General features: G+C 42.4%; 2 non-coding genes across 2 annotated transcripts; one reads left to right on the plus strand and one right to left on the minus strand.

The window, feature by feature from the left end:
• Positions 1 to 1,570: 1,570 nt before the first annotated feature.
• On the minus strand, positions 1,571 to 1,643 carry trnar-ccu (transfer RNA arginine (anticodon CCU)). Its single transcript has one exon. It is a non-coding gene; the product is annotated as a tRNA-Arg (tRNA).
• Positions 1,644 to 11,705: 10,062 nt separating this feature from the next.
• Positions 11,706 to 11,776, plus strand: trnag-gcc (transfer RNA glycine (anticodon GCC)). Its single transcript has one exon. It is a non-coding gene; the product is annotated as a tRNA-Gly (tRNA).
• The last annotated feature ends 3,595 nt before the right edge of the window (positions 11,777 to 15,371 follow it).

Consider the following 15,371-nt stretch of genomic DNA (forward strand, 5'->3'; position numbering starts at 1 on the left):
TGAAGCAGTACAATTATTAGATATTTGAACATAATGAAAACGATGAGTAAAATGTGAAGTAAACCACTGAAGGACGGTTCCAGATAAGCCAACCTCAAACTCAAGCCTGTGTAACAAAACAGAGAGGTCAACCATGTCAAAGGCAGCTCTAAGATCTAGAAGCACAAGCACTGTTGCATTCCCCGCATCAGTAGCTAAGAGAATATCATTTACGACTCTTGTTAAAACAGTTTCAGAAACCAGACTGAAATTTCTCAAGTATATTATTTGAATCCAGATACGATTGACGTTGGGCAACAACTATTCTCCCAAGACTTTTAGATTGAAATGGGACCTTTGAGACAGGCCTGTAGTTGTTAAGAACTTGTGGATCCAAATTTGACTTCTTAAGGAGTGGTCTAACAACCGCTACCTTAAATTGATCAGGTACAACGCCTGACGCAAGCGATGCATTCATCATACTAATTATAGGTCCTGCCAGTCCTTCGAGGGAATCTTTGACTAGCTGAGTGGGGATGGGATCTAGCGAACAGGTGGTTGACTTTGTCTTACGTCTGTGTTCATGAGTCCACCATAAGAAGAAATCTGAACAGGAGTGGTGATCATGCGAGGTCACCATGGAGGAAACCACTGCTCTCCCCCCCAAAAAAACCACCACTGCCCCTCTCAAGTTTGCTAAAGACCACATGGATGTTCCACAGCAACTCCTGGAACAATGTTCTGTGGACAGACGTGACAAAAGTTGAACTTGTTGGTAAATGTGCACAGCGTTATGTTTGGAGATAACAAAACACTGCATACCAACTCCAAAACCTCATCCCACCTGGGAAGGATGGCGGAGGCTGTACGGCTTGCAATCATCGAGGGACCGATGAATTCCAAGATGTATCAGGAAAATCTACAGCAGAATGTCAGGGTGTCTGCCTGTGATCTAAAACTCGAAAGACGCTGGGTCATGCAGCATGACAAAAACAAAGGAGTACATCAACAACAGAGTGGCTGAAACAAAAGAAATTCCGTATTTTGGGATGGCCAAGTAAGAGTCCTGACCCCAATCCCATTGAAGTGCTGTGGCGTGATCTGAAGCAGGCCGTTCAGTGCAAGACATCCCAAAAATATACATGAACTGAAACAGTTTTTCATAGAGGAATAGGCCAAAATACCTCCTAACCGCTGCTCAGGTCTGACCAGCCGCTACAGAAAGTGGGGGTTGAGGTTTTTGTCATAAAGGAGGTTCCACTAGCTCCTTAATATAAGGGTTCACGTACTTTTTCCATCAATGACCTTGATTTTTTAAACCATTTGGTCAATAAAGAAACAGCAATGTCAAATGTTGGGCGTGTGTTGTTTGTTAAATCACACTCTCTTTATTAATTATTATGACTTAGATAAAGATAAGATCACATGTTAGGAGCCATTCATGCAGAAATCCACATCATTCCGAAGGGCTGTTTACAAAAGTTTTTCTCCCAACTGTATGTGAGAGAAAAGCAGAGACGCTCACTGAGTAAGGTGGGGTTGCAGCTTTGCAAATCACAAGGACATTTGTACGCTCAAAATGGGACAGGAGCACCCCAGATGGGACTCAAACCCACAAACCCTGGCTTAGGAAGCCAGTGCCTTATCCATTAGGCCACTGGGGCACACTGGGTTGGGTCGATCATGCTGATGAAGAGCCAGTTTTTTTTTCCTTTGCTTTTACAAAGGGATCCCCAAAATTAGGAAAGTTAGGCAGCAGAAGGTTTACTGTGACCTGAGAAGGACCGGCATCCAATCACGGTGGTACACACAGACACGCTCTCACTCATCTGAGCTACACGGCTACCAAGATGATCTCAGGTGCGCCGAGCTGGTACGGAACATATTGAACTGAACAACGGCGAATTGTCTCTCAGACAGGCTTTTCACCTCTGAGCTCCCTGACTGACAGTAATCAGCTAGCTAGTGAAACAGTCAGCTGCTTCTAAGCCTTAAACAGCTGCATCTCGGCGCTTCCACAGACAGATGATTTGAAAGCCAAACATCGCCCATTGGGAACACCTTACTATCACTAGTTTAAGAGACTCTTAAGGTCTTGCAGAGGTGCCTGTCTAATAGCATGCGCTTTGCAAGCTATAGGTGTTTAGGCTGAGGCAGAATGCCTGTTAACAAAATGTTTTTCTAAAGGGGCCTCGCACTCTTTTCCAAGCAATGGTCACCATCCCCACCGAGTGTCACAATGTAGTCATGTCCTAGGACATCACCTGTTAGTCTCCATTTGTCTGCCACCAACACTTTAGGTTACAGGGTCACAACCGCACCCCAGAGACCAGAGGAGCCGTTGGCGTTCTGGCGGCGCAGATTGGGCTGAAGGTGGGGCGCTTGAATCTCGCTGTTGGAGGCCGTCTGAAACTGACCCAAGCCTTTCCCTTGAATTAAATGTAAATAAGAAATGAACCCCAGATGCACATGGAATCAATCACGTGTTTCCTTTGAGCCGTTTCAGAGACTGCTCCAGAGTTTACCTTGCACAGATGCGCAAAGATTAATGATGGGGGTGCACGCTTCCAGGCGTCTTACAACTGTAGGGACTGTTTAGAGACAATTCGTAGATTGTGCTCATTTCCCTCTATTCCCCGTGTTGCAGTGGTAGGATGACGTAAATTCCTGCTTCGACACGTAACGGCATTATAATCAAGTGCAGGAGCTGAGGGCTTTAGTTTTGTTTCGTTTTCCATGGCGTTCGTAAGCGCGCAAATCAAAGGCAATTCCTGCGTCTAACACGAATGTAAATGCTTTTGAAAGTGCAGTGTGGTGCAGCTTGTAAAATCCTTTTCCACATTTGTGGTTTGTTGCTGTTTTTTCTGTCTGCCAAAGTTGCATTTTGACATCCGGACTGGGGGACTTTATCATTTGAACGTGAAGCCAGCCTTAAACCCTCTGAGGCGTGTCTGTCTGCCGGCACGAATCTTGTGAAAGGTTTTTTTTTTTAACGGAGAGCGACTTTTAAAAGGTTTCCGCAGCCACCTCGCACTCCGTGTTAGATTATAGGAGGAATGCGGCGGCAGCGAGCTCGCTTTTGTCATGGCCGAGTGGTTAAGGCGATGGATTCGAAATGCGTTAGGGACTCCCCGCGCAGGTTCGGAACTTGCCGACTCATGCGTCTGCCGCACGTCGCCTTGTGCCTGCGCGGCAAAGGCAAAGTGCCGCTTCTCCTTTCCCGGTACTATAAAAACGTTAAATCGCTTGGACCCGCTGCCATGGAAAGCAGTTCTTCAGATTACCATACATTCTGCGTTCGCACCTCTGGTGCTCTACTTATGCCTTTGAAAACCTAATGAATAAAGCTGAAAGAACCGACACGATATGTAGGTGCTCGTAAAGCACGCATTAAAGAACTGTTAACAGCAAGGGTTTCAGTGGGTTAACTGAGAAGGCGTGATCGCTAATTGTTGACTTTTTATTTGGTGTTAGAAACACTCTTACTGTGCATGACGTGCAACAAATGTAGCCACAGAAATTGCATCACGCTTTCATGTATGCTATTGCAGACACCAACGTTGCCTAGATAGAAAACCGAAATAGCCGTGGGTTTGCTTGCTGGTCTGAAGGATCTCTCTTCGAATCTCTATCATTTGTCAATGGAAGTAAAAGACGCTGCAATCTCATACGTTCAGAATCAAACCCGCAGCTGTTGTTCGACTTTATTTCTTGACTAATTACAACTGAGTGTCGCATGAGCAGTTACATAAACTTGTCTGGTATATTTGAACACAAATGCCGTTCTTCAATTAAAACTAACAGTACATTGTCAGGGACATTCAGTTCTATACAAACAAGAGACAGACAAGAGAATATTTCTACCTTTCATGTGGACTACGTGTTGACTTACTGATCGGAATAATTGAAAAGTTCGGGTTCATAGCCGATGCAGTGCGTGCTAATTAGAACAACAGCAACGATTAGCTCTCAGCACCGTACTGAGCCCAGGTGTTTTTCTAAAGCTGTCAAGTGCAGTTCATTTACATGAAGGAAATCTCTTACTGGGTACGATTACAATACAGTAAGTAGCACAGGCTACGTAGGGAGTAGCCTGATGCGTTTAAAAACGACCCGAGCCAGGCGGAAGTCGAACCTACAATCTCCTGATCCGTAGTCAAACGTGTTATCCATTGCACCACTGACCCTGGTGCAACACTACAGGACTGCAAGCCGGTGAGCTCAGCACTGCAACTAGTAAAATACCCCGGTCCATTCTTTTCCAGAAGTGAGAAACACCTGTTTTCTACATTTTGTCTGTTTTAAAACCATATCTCTTTAAACCAAACCAAGAGTTTGTCTTTTGCTCTGATATTCTGATTCATTTCGATTTCAAAGAAAAAAAAAACTACCTTCCAAAGCATCATAAAATTGTCCCTTCTTCCAGACTCTACTTCTCTCTTGTAGTAGTACAGCAGACCTTTCCAGGTGAGCAGATCACAGAGTCCGAAATGAGCTTCCTCCATCAAGCAAAGTACCTGAACATGACTCTGTCATCATAAAAGCGCCCCTGTAATAAAGAAATTCAATCTGAAATCAAGAGGGCAGTTGCCTACTGAAATACAAGAAGTCATCAATTTTAACCTAGCAACACATTAAAGGCTGCATCTATACAAGTACGATTCTAGAAATGCTCACCAGATTACATTTTAAGAAGGAACTGCGCTTCAGGTTCTGCCGAGATCTTAACTCGGATGGCAGGATTCAGAGTCCGGAGTGCGGACTGATTGCGCACGGAGGGTCCATATACTGTGGATCCCTCAGTGATCTTCCGCGTGTTCAAACAGCCAGCGTGTGACTCCCCTGTCCCCGTGACCTCATTGCTCTGCTCTCTCCTCTGTGCAGCCGAGCCCGATTCACGGTAAAGTGAAAAAAAATATGCCCTCAACGTGAGATTTACTCTGGAGCGAGGATAGATGTTACCTTTTTATCATTGAACAGGATGTATGTGATGTGGCGACTAGGTTCAATTTTGTATCCTCTTTAAAAGATTAAGGACTGGGGTGAGCGTGATTTACCACCCTTTCAGCTAAGATCCCGACGTGCGCACCGTTTAAGCTGCATAGACTCGGTCGTTTAACTCTTCTCCATTAGCAGGGTTAAGGTTAAAGAAAAAAAACATTGCTGACTTCTTTTTTTTTGCCAGCTGCTAGCGCTGATTAGCAAGGTTTGTATTTCATGTTTTGCAAGTTGCATCCATTTTAAGAAAAACAAGTCGTGTTAAAGACAGGAAATGAATACTTGCATTTAATTAAGTCTAGCCGTAGGCGGTTATCCACTGGGATTCAGACCCAGGGCCTCCTGTTTTCTAGACAGGCGCTTTAACCAACTAAGCCACAGCGCCCCGGGAGTGCTGTCCTTTTGCAGCCACTTGGACACACCACTCAGACACATCTGCATTCGGTGTGTGCTCCGCCTGCTCGCTGAGCAAGTTGCCACCTTTACATACAATAGCAACATCGACACCAAGAGAAAGGATGACAAATGGCTTTTATCTGGAACTTTTCATGTCCAAGGAGCTCAATGTGCTTTCTGTGTACAACAGGGCCACTGAACTCCACGCTGGCCACTGAACCACAGCAGTGGCTTGCTGGCTTGACATCTCCCAAGGAAAATATTGAAATCGCATGTGGAACAGGAAAATGACCCTCGAGTACGAGGGAAAAAAAAGAAAAAGATCATCTGGAGCGCGCCAACCCAGTTGGGACAGCCCAGTTTTGTCGACGAGGTGGCCGAGTGGTTAAGGTGATGGATTGCTTATCTATTGTGCTTTGCACGCATGGGTTCAAATCCCATCCTCGTCTGTTTCCATTCTGTTTTTGATCCCTATTGCTCAATGCACAGTGAAAGCATTGCATACATGTGTCTGACAATGAGAAATGGGCCCCTGAGACAGTCATTTGCCTGTTTCACAAATGATCGTATTTTACTAGAGATTCTGTTTGGGATTCAGATGTGCATTCGGACAGCAATCCCTTTCAAGAAATGATACGTTCTGGATGAGGTCAAAGGTGCATCATTTGGACACTTTGTGGGCTTGAAATACAAAGAAAATCATGTTCTATGGTACAAGATAAATACAAAACTTAAGCTTTTATTATAATTAGATTTGTTTATAAAGCATAAGCAATCATTCATTACATTAATATATGTAAAAATAACATTTTAGCATCATACGTTTAGTATATTTAGTCCCTAATGCTGAAAGAAATGATCATAGAACATGACTTCTAACCTTACCTGCGGTGTTTTTGATCCCTATTGCTCAATGCACAGTGAAAGCATTGCATACATGTGTCTGACAATGAGAAATGGGCCCCTGAGACAGTCATTTGCCTGTTTCACAAATGATCGTATTTTACTAGAGATTCTGTTTGGGATTCAGATGTGCATTCGGACAGCAATCCCTTTCAAGAAATGATACGTTCTGGATGAGGTCAAAGGTGCTGGAACACTGTATTTAGGATGTGTTTGCAGTTATTCTGTGTTTCTAGCTTCAACCCAATGATATATATATATATATGCTCACTGATTTTTTGGTACATGCCCAGGGCAATAATCATTATGAGGATTTATTTCCATATGTGCTAGAGGTAGTGTTGTGAAATTCTTCAACACACTGGATCGCAGGTTTAAACCTGCACTCTTACTCCTTAAATACCAACAAATGCAGATATGTAGCAATCATATTGTAGCTGACACTCATTTGCCTATTTCACAAATGAGCATATTTTACTAGAGATTCTGTTTGGGATACGGATGTGCATTCTGACAACAATCTCTTTCAAAAAATGATTTTACCTTATCGCAGCTTTGCCCCTCTTGCCTCTTTGGAAAATATCTCCATCTTGTGGTCGTTGTTGGTAATGTCTAGACAATATCTCCATCTTGTGGTCGTTGTTGGTAATGTCTAGACAATATCTCCATCATGTGGTCGTTGTTGGTAATGTCTTCTTATGCCCTTTTTTTATTTCAATTCTTTATTAGTTGATTCTAGAATCTCTACAATAGAGCTGAAAATATCAGTTTTGTAGCAGACAATATGACATTAGTTATAGTCCAATTAAGACTTTATTACCCTGTTTGTAACATAACAAATTAAAATTGATTAAAACTAAGTTTGGAACACCAGGGAACATAAAAAATGATTTTTAGGAAAACCATGAGGTTCTCTGTGTCCGATGCCTGCAAGGGGAGAAAGCTAGAATTCTTTGCTTTTTCAAAATTTGAAAATAAACATCATATAACAACAGCTTTCATTCCTAGGAGTGAAAAATAACCATTTTTGAAGACATATTAGTTTCTAAAACACTACAATAAAGTTAAAAACATCAGTTTTATATTACTTTTAGTATTTTTAGTGAAATTAGTCATTTATTGCACTATTTTTAATATAATCTCTAATTAAAAGTGAATAGAATTAAGTTTGGAGCAACAAGGAACACAAAAAAAAAGATTTTAAGGAAAAAAATGATGTCTTCTGTGCCAGGTGCCTGCAAGGGGAGAAAGCTAGAATCCTACCCAGGCTCCTGGAGCTCTGTCCTGGCTAAAGGAGGGTGAATCCATCCCCTTCAAAGCTCCATGAAAAAATGATCATTTAAAATTTGAAAAAAAAAACATCATATAACAACAGTTTTCATTCATAGGAGTGAAAAACAACCATTTTTGAAGACATATTAGTTTCTAAAACACTACAATAAAGTTGAAAACATCCGTTTTATATTACATTAATTTTTGTGAAATTAGTCATTTATTGCACTATTTTTAATAAAATCTCTAATTAAAAGTGATTAAAATTAAGTTTGGAGCAACAAGGAACACAAAAAAAAAGATTTTAAGGAAAAAAATGATGTCTTCTGTGCCAGGTGCCTGCAAGGGGAGAAAGCTAGAATCCTACCCAGGCTCCTGGAGCTCTGTCCTGGCTAAAGGAGGGTGAATCCATCCCATTCAAAGCTCCATGAAAAAATGATATTTTTAAATTTGAAAAAAAAAAAAACATTATAGAACAACATCTCTTGGTCCACAGAGTGCAAAAATCCAACTTTGAAGAAAATCCATTGACTGATCCCCGAATCCTGAAGTTTCTTCGCATGATATTGGGCTTGCAACCACTTTCTGGAAAATGATGAAAAATGCCAAAAATGAAAAAAAAGTTATCAATTCTAGAGCCTAAGAGGAAAATAAGACAAATGTATATCTCCAAATAATTTTATGTGCTTCAGAAGAGCCCAGGAAAGTTTTTTGCATACATGAAACCACGCCCGTTTGCACGTAAGCAGACATGGTTGCACACACGACTGCATGAAAGCACGCGTGCATGCAAAATCATCCTGTTAAGCATTTGAAAAGCCGCACCACGGCGCACTTGAAATAGCTCTTACATTAGTGGTCGACACAGGAATCGCCTTTTTATTTACGCTCTTACCAACGCGATGGAAAGCAAAACAAAGCAAAGCAGAGCAAAACAAAACGAACAAACGCAAAACCCTCACGTCCCGCACTTGCATATAACGCCGTTACGTGCCCAAGCGGTATTGTACGTCATCCTAGCACTGCACCCCGGGGCGTACGGTATATGGGAATGAGCACACGCCACGAATCGTCTGAAATCACTCCCTACAGCTGTAAGGCGCCTTGAAGCGTGCACCCCCAACATTCTTCTTTGCGCATCTGTGAAAGGTAAACTCTTGAGCAAACTCTGAACCAGCTCTAAGGAAACTAATCCGATTAGACGTTACTTTGACTCATCCTTTAACAGTTTTCAGTCTCTGTCTTTAAACACCTTGCTCAGTCACATTCAAGCCACAAGTACTCTTCTCGGATGTTGCACAAACAAATCCTAATGTCTTGAAAGCATTGCAGCATGTTTGTGTCCCACTTCCCGTGGCTGCAGGACGACTGACACGAACGGACAAACACAATCTGTGGCGTTTAGCGTGACATAGTCTTGCAGGCATCGTGCTGTCTTACTGCAATACTATACCACTTGAGGAAACAGTCCATCTGGCCATGAAACTCATTTGAACGTCTAGCTACAGCAACTAACAATAACATGATTTATTCAGGATGTGTGGAATCAGCACGTCCCGGAGACAGCTTCTGAAATCGTGAGCATTCTCTGGTGGTGTCCTGGAGGGCTCCCCCGGGCATGTGTTGGTGGTATAGTGGTGAGCATAGCTACCTTCCAAGCAGTTGACCCGGATTTGATTCCTGGCCAACGCAGTGGCAAGTGTTTTCAAATGCTGTCACAAGCCTTGGATTGTGACTAGCAAAGCGAAGCCTTTTGAAAGAGCTAAAGCACTGCAAAACGGAATTGAAGGAGAATCTTACAGGGGATTCTGAGCGGTGTCTAAATAAATAAATTCACAACGTCCGCGGATGGCATTTTGCAGCTGGAAGTAGATGTCGACGCTTTTTGCACACAGCACCAAAAAAGCGTCTTTTTTGAAGGTACAGGCATTGAGCATTGGTGGTTCATTGTTAGAACTCTCGCCTGCCACGCAGGAGGCTTGGTTTCGATTCCTGGCCAGTGGCTTTTGCAGCGAACGGCTCCATCACTTGCATCCCAACTTTTGCAACTCGCAACTGAAAACCCACTGAAGCTAAGCAGGTGTGAGCCAGGTCAGTACCTGGATGAGGGTGAGCTACAGGGAAAAACAAAGCTTCCAGCTGGAAGTGGTGTTAATGGGGCCAGCGGGGAGGCGCTCACCCTGAGGTCTGTGCGGGTCCCAATCTCCCAATATAGTGACGGAGAAGCTCTGTTGTAAAGGGCGCTGTCTTTTGGATGAGATGTAAAACCGAGGTCATAGTGCTCTGTGGTCATTAAAAATGACCACCAAAACCTTTGACAAAAGCTCTTGGTAATTGATGGTCTTCAATAATGTTTCTCCTTTAGGTACATTTAAAATCAGCTGAATAATGCTGTGAAACCATGAAACTGCATGAGAAAGCCCGTACACTGAATTACAAGGCTTTCTATTCAAAGGAGGACAAAAGAAATTCCCTGAGTTCGATTTTTTGCAGCACAGAGAGGGGCACTGTCATAAGGCCGGTTAGCTCAGTTGGTTAGAGCGTGGTGCAAATAACGCCAAGGTCGCGGGTTCGAGCCCCGTACGGGCCATGTCCTTTTCTCCTCTCTTACCAAAGCTGTTAGGTTCCTTTCCTTGGTGAGATGGGTTGTCCTGCAACGCTGCCACACAGTGCCGACAGACAAGAGTGTTGCGGGAGAAGAGAAAAGTGTTTGAAGATTTAAGAGTGTCTTAGGTGGAGCCAAAATCAAGTGTCACAAATGCAAGTGGGAAGATTTCCAATGTTTAATATGGTCAAAATAAGCGGAAGTTACCAGCTGGTCCGGCACAGTCTGCCATGCTTTTGTCATATACTGTAAAGTGGTGTCGAACTGGAGCCTCACCATTTGCATATGTGAGGCTCCAGTTATACATCGATTGTCACATTAAATGACAAAAATGAAGAGAGGTAAAGCAGCTGGAGAGGTTTTCTTACAACTTTTGAGCTGACACAGTTTTGGAAAATGTTTCCTTCACGCTGCACTGTACAATATAGGCAGCCAAGAGTCTCCAAAACAAAACAGAATTGACAGATAGGAGAAAATTCCCACTCGTCCTGAAGTTCCCAAAATCCAGCACTGAGCGTAAACAAAGTGTCTAAGTAGCGTGTGAATGCTAACCCTAACCCTAGCAGGAGTTTGAGCAATCCAGCACTGAGAGTAAAAAGATGAGTCAAAGTAACGTCTAATCGGATTAGTTTCCTTAGAGCTGGTTCAGAGTTTGCTCAAGAGTTTACCTTTCACAGATGCGCAAAGAAGAATGTTGGGGGTGCAGGCTTCAAGGCGCCTTACAGCTGTAGGGAGTGATTCGAGACGATTCGTGGCGTGTGCTCGTTCCCATATACCTTACGCCCCGGGGTGCAGTGCTAGGATGACGTACAATACCGCTTGGGCACGTAACGGCGTTATATGCAAGTGCGGGACGTGAGTGTTTTCGTTTGTTCGTTTTGTTTTGCTCTGCTTTGCTTTGTTTTGCTTTCCATCGCGTTGGTAAGAGCGTAAATAAAAAGGCGATTCCTGTGTCTACCACTAATGTAAGAGCTATTTCAAGTGCGACGTGGTGCAGCTTTTCAAATGCTTGTGGGCATTTCTCTGTTGTTGATTCTTTTTTTGTGTGTAACAAAGTGGCATTTTCATGTCCGGACGGGGAGACTTTATCATTCCGACATGAAGCCACGCTTAAGTCCTCTGAGGCGTGTCTGTCTGCAAGGCTTGTATTTTGGAAATGTTTTTTTGAAACGGAAAACGACTTTGAAATAGGCTTCCGCTGGCGCCTCGCGATCCAGGTAAGATTGTAGCAAGAACGCAGCGGGGGTGGGGCTTGCTGTAGTCGTGGCTGAGTGGTTAAGGCGATGGACTAGAAATCCATTGGGGTCTCCCCGCACAGGTTCCAATCTTGCCGACTACGTTGTCCGCCTTCAGTCGGTGTGTTTCGGCACAAGCAAAGAAGCGCGCCTCTTTGCTGTTCCTGGTGGTTTTAAAACGCCCAATCGCTTGTACCCGCTGCCTTGGAAATAAGTTCTTCAGCGTCCGCAAATGGCATTTTGCAGCTGGAAGCATATGTCGACGCGTTTTGCACAGAGCACCAAAAAAGCGTCTTTTTTGACGGGACAGGCACTGAGCATTGGTGGTTCAGTGGTAGAATTCTCGCCTGCCACGCGGGAGGCTCGGGTTCGATTCCCGGCCAATGCAGTGGCTTTTGCAGCGAGCAGCTCCATCACTTGCATCCCCTTGCAACTCGCAACTGAAAACCCACTGAAGCTAAGCAGGTGTGAGCCAGGTCAGAATCCGGATGAGGGTGAGCTACAGGGAAAAACAAAGCTTCCAGCTGGAAGCGGTGTTAATGGTGCCGGCGGGGGGGCGCTCACCCTGAGGTCTGTGCGGGTCCCAATGCCCCAGTATAGTGACGGAGATGCTGTGTTGTAAAAGGGCGCTGTCTTTTTGGATAAAACCGAGGTCACAGCGCTCTGTGGTCATTCAAAATGACCACCAAAACCTTTGACAAAAGCTCTTGGTAATTGATGGTCTACAATAATGCTTCTCCTTTAGGTACATTTTAAATCAGCTGAAAAATGCTGTGAAATGGGGGGGCACTTCAGGCCAGTGTAGGATTTGGGTTACAAGAACCATGAAACTGCACGAGAAAGCCCGTACACTGATTACACGGCTTTCTATTCAAAGGAGGACAAAAGAAATTCCCTGAGTTTGATTTTTTGCAGCACAGAGAGGAGCACTGTCATGAGGCCGGTTAGCTCAGTTGGTTAGAGCGTGGTGCTAATAACGCCAAGGTCGCGGGTTTGAGCCCTGTACGGGCCAGGTCTAGGTCTAGGTCTAGGTCCAGGTCCCTGTTTATGAAACAGGCAAATGACTGTCTCAGGGGCCCATTCCTCATTCTCAAGACACATGTATGCAGTATGTACACCGTGCATTGAGCAATAGGGACTGAATACACCACAGGTAAGGTTAGAAGTCATTCTGAGGTGCCACATGTGAGGGATACAGCTAGGCATCCGAAATGTAGGGTTTGAGGCCCTTCAGGAGTACTGCATCCTTTGAGACAGACCCGTGCATGTTAAACAAATGATCATTTCTTTCGGCATTAGGGACTAAATATACTAAACATATGATGCTAAAATGTTATTTTCACATATATTAATGTAATAAATGATTGCTTATGCTTTATAAACAAATCTAATTAAAATAAAAGCTTAAGTTTTGTATTTATCTTGTACCATAGAACATGATTTTCTTTGTATTTCAAGCCCACAAAGTGTCCAAATGACGCACTACATGATATAAGGAAGATTATCACATGCATATCGGTATTATCTTTCTTATGAAAATGCATTCCTTTCATTACCTTTTACTTTTTAAAATGAACTCAAATTGAGTATAATGTAATAATTTAAGTAGAATAGATTCTAATAATATAATGATCCAGTGTTTTGCACTACTTCACTGCTTCACTGCTCTATGCCATCTGGAAATAAATCCTCAGACTGCTTACTGCCCTGGGCATGTACCAATAAATTAAAGGAGCACATCTGTTTATCACTGCGTTGAAGCAGGAGACACACAGTCTCTGCAAACACATCCTAGATACAGTGTTCCAGCACCTTTGACCTCATCCAGAACGTATCATTTCTTGAAAGGGATTGCTGTCCGAATGCACATCTGAATCCCAAACAGAACCTCTAGTAAAATACGATCATTTGTGAAACAGGCAAATGACTGTCTCAGGGGCCCATTCCTCATTGTCAGACACATGTATGGAATGCTTTCACTGTGCATTGAGCAATAGGGATTAAAAACACCGCAGGTAAGGTTAGATGTCATGTTCTATGATCATTTCTTTCGGCATTAGGGACTAAATATACTAAACGTATGATGCTAAAATGTTATTTTCACATATATTAATGTAATAAATGATTGCTTATGCTTTATAAACAAATCTAATTAAAATAAAAGCTTAAGTTTTGTATTTATCTTGTACCATAGAACATGATTTTCTTTGTATTTCAAGCCCACAAAGTGTCCAAATGTTCTATGATCATTTCTTTCAGCATTAGGGACTAAATATACCAAACGTATGATGCTAAAATCCTGAAAAAAGGATGTGCTCCATCTCGTCAGTAGATTGGATTCCAAAACTGATTTGGGTCAATATACATTACCTTTGAAATTAAAGTACAGTCTACTGTAGGGAACCATCAACTTAGAAAGCATTGGCCTTCCCTGGGGGTCAGGTAGGTGCAAAAGATAAACTTTTATCCTATCTTTACCTTAAGATAAGTGGCCAAGCAGTATTTTTCCAAGTTTCACCAAGCACATCATGTTGCCATAGTAGACAAAGTTCTATAAAATGTTAAATAACTTTTAAAAAAAGCATCTTGGTCTTACAGTACTGTACAAGGTGAATTAAACTGTCCCTGGTAATAAAAAGTAATTAGAAGCATCTCAGAAACTTTATCTCTAGAAACATTAGCTGTTTTATATCATGTAATTTAGTGTGATGTTGTCAGAATTCAAGGACATTATCACACACAGAAATTGGTTCAGTTAAATCTAAAAAACACAGCTAAACATGGGTTTAAATGTAACAGAAGTCTTACCTCTTGTCAAAAGATTTAATTCAAGAAGCGATGTAATAAATGATTGCTTATGCTTTATAAAGAAATCTAATTAAAATAAAAGCTTAAGTTTTGTATTTATCTTGTACCATAGAACATGATTTTCTTTGTATTTGAAGCCCACAAAGTGTCCAAATGATGCACTACATGATATAAGGAAGATTATCACATGCATATCGGTATTATCTTTCTTATGAAAATGCATTCCTTTCATTACCTTTTACTTTTTAAAATGAACTCAAATTGTGTATAATGTAATAATTTAAGTAGAATAGATTCAGGTAGGAAATATAGAGTCATGATGTTTATGGCTGACATCATTTCACATGGGTGAATTTTAAGCTAAGAAATAAAAACATTTACAATGAAGATACCATTACTTAATTTTAAATGCCTTTAAAAAATAAATACCTCCTGAGAATAATTTGCCACTCCCAGATCCTTGGTAAGGTACTGTTTGAATCCAATCAGGAGAGGAGCATCCAGGGAGTGCTTTCTATAGAGTCCAGCTTGGGCCACTCTCTTCCGGCCTGCTGATACTTTTTAACTACTCAGGGCCTGTAAGGATATAAAACACCGGTTTAAACATTTTATACCTATAAGACAAATTAGAATTTTAGTAAAAAATAGATACATCTGAAAAATAAAAAGTCTTACTGCTGATAGAGTTCTTCAGAGCTCATATCTTCCCTTTCCTTATCCGCTTCTGTTTCAGTTTCTAGAGCAGCCTCTGGCATCTCTTCCTCCTGGACAGCGGCCTCTTGCTCAGGGCCGCTGGAATGCAGGTATATTCTTTTCAACATGCTTTTACATAATATGTTGTAACAATGATTTCAAAAAGAAACTACAGAAGCCTTACAGATTAAAAATATCTCACCTTGCCAATGTGTCTTCAGGCTTCCCATGTACAAAAAGGCCCAAGGACTCTAGCAGTCTTACAACCACTATCCTGTTTGCCTCACCAGACACGATCTCTATTCTGTGGTAATCCACGATGACCCCGTTTTTCAGGTGATTCATCATGTCCTCCCTCGCCTGTTGAGAGGCCATCCTGATCTCTTCTGCCGTGGCGTGCTTCATACACGACCTCTTCAAGTGAGCGGGTTTCCTCTGAAAATAAATAATACCATCTGTGTATAGAAACAAGCTAAGACTGA

This window comes from Lepisosteus oculatus, unplaced genomic scaffold (assembly GCF_040954835.1).
Source record: "Lepisosteus oculatus isolate fLepOcu1 unplaced genomic scaffold, fLepOcu1.hap2 HAP2_SCAFFOLD_88, whole genome shotgun sequence".
Classification (NCBI taxonomy): domain Eukaryota; kingdom Metazoa; phylum Chordata; class Actinopteri; order Semionotiformes; family Lepisosteidae; genus Lepisosteus; species Lepisosteus oculatus.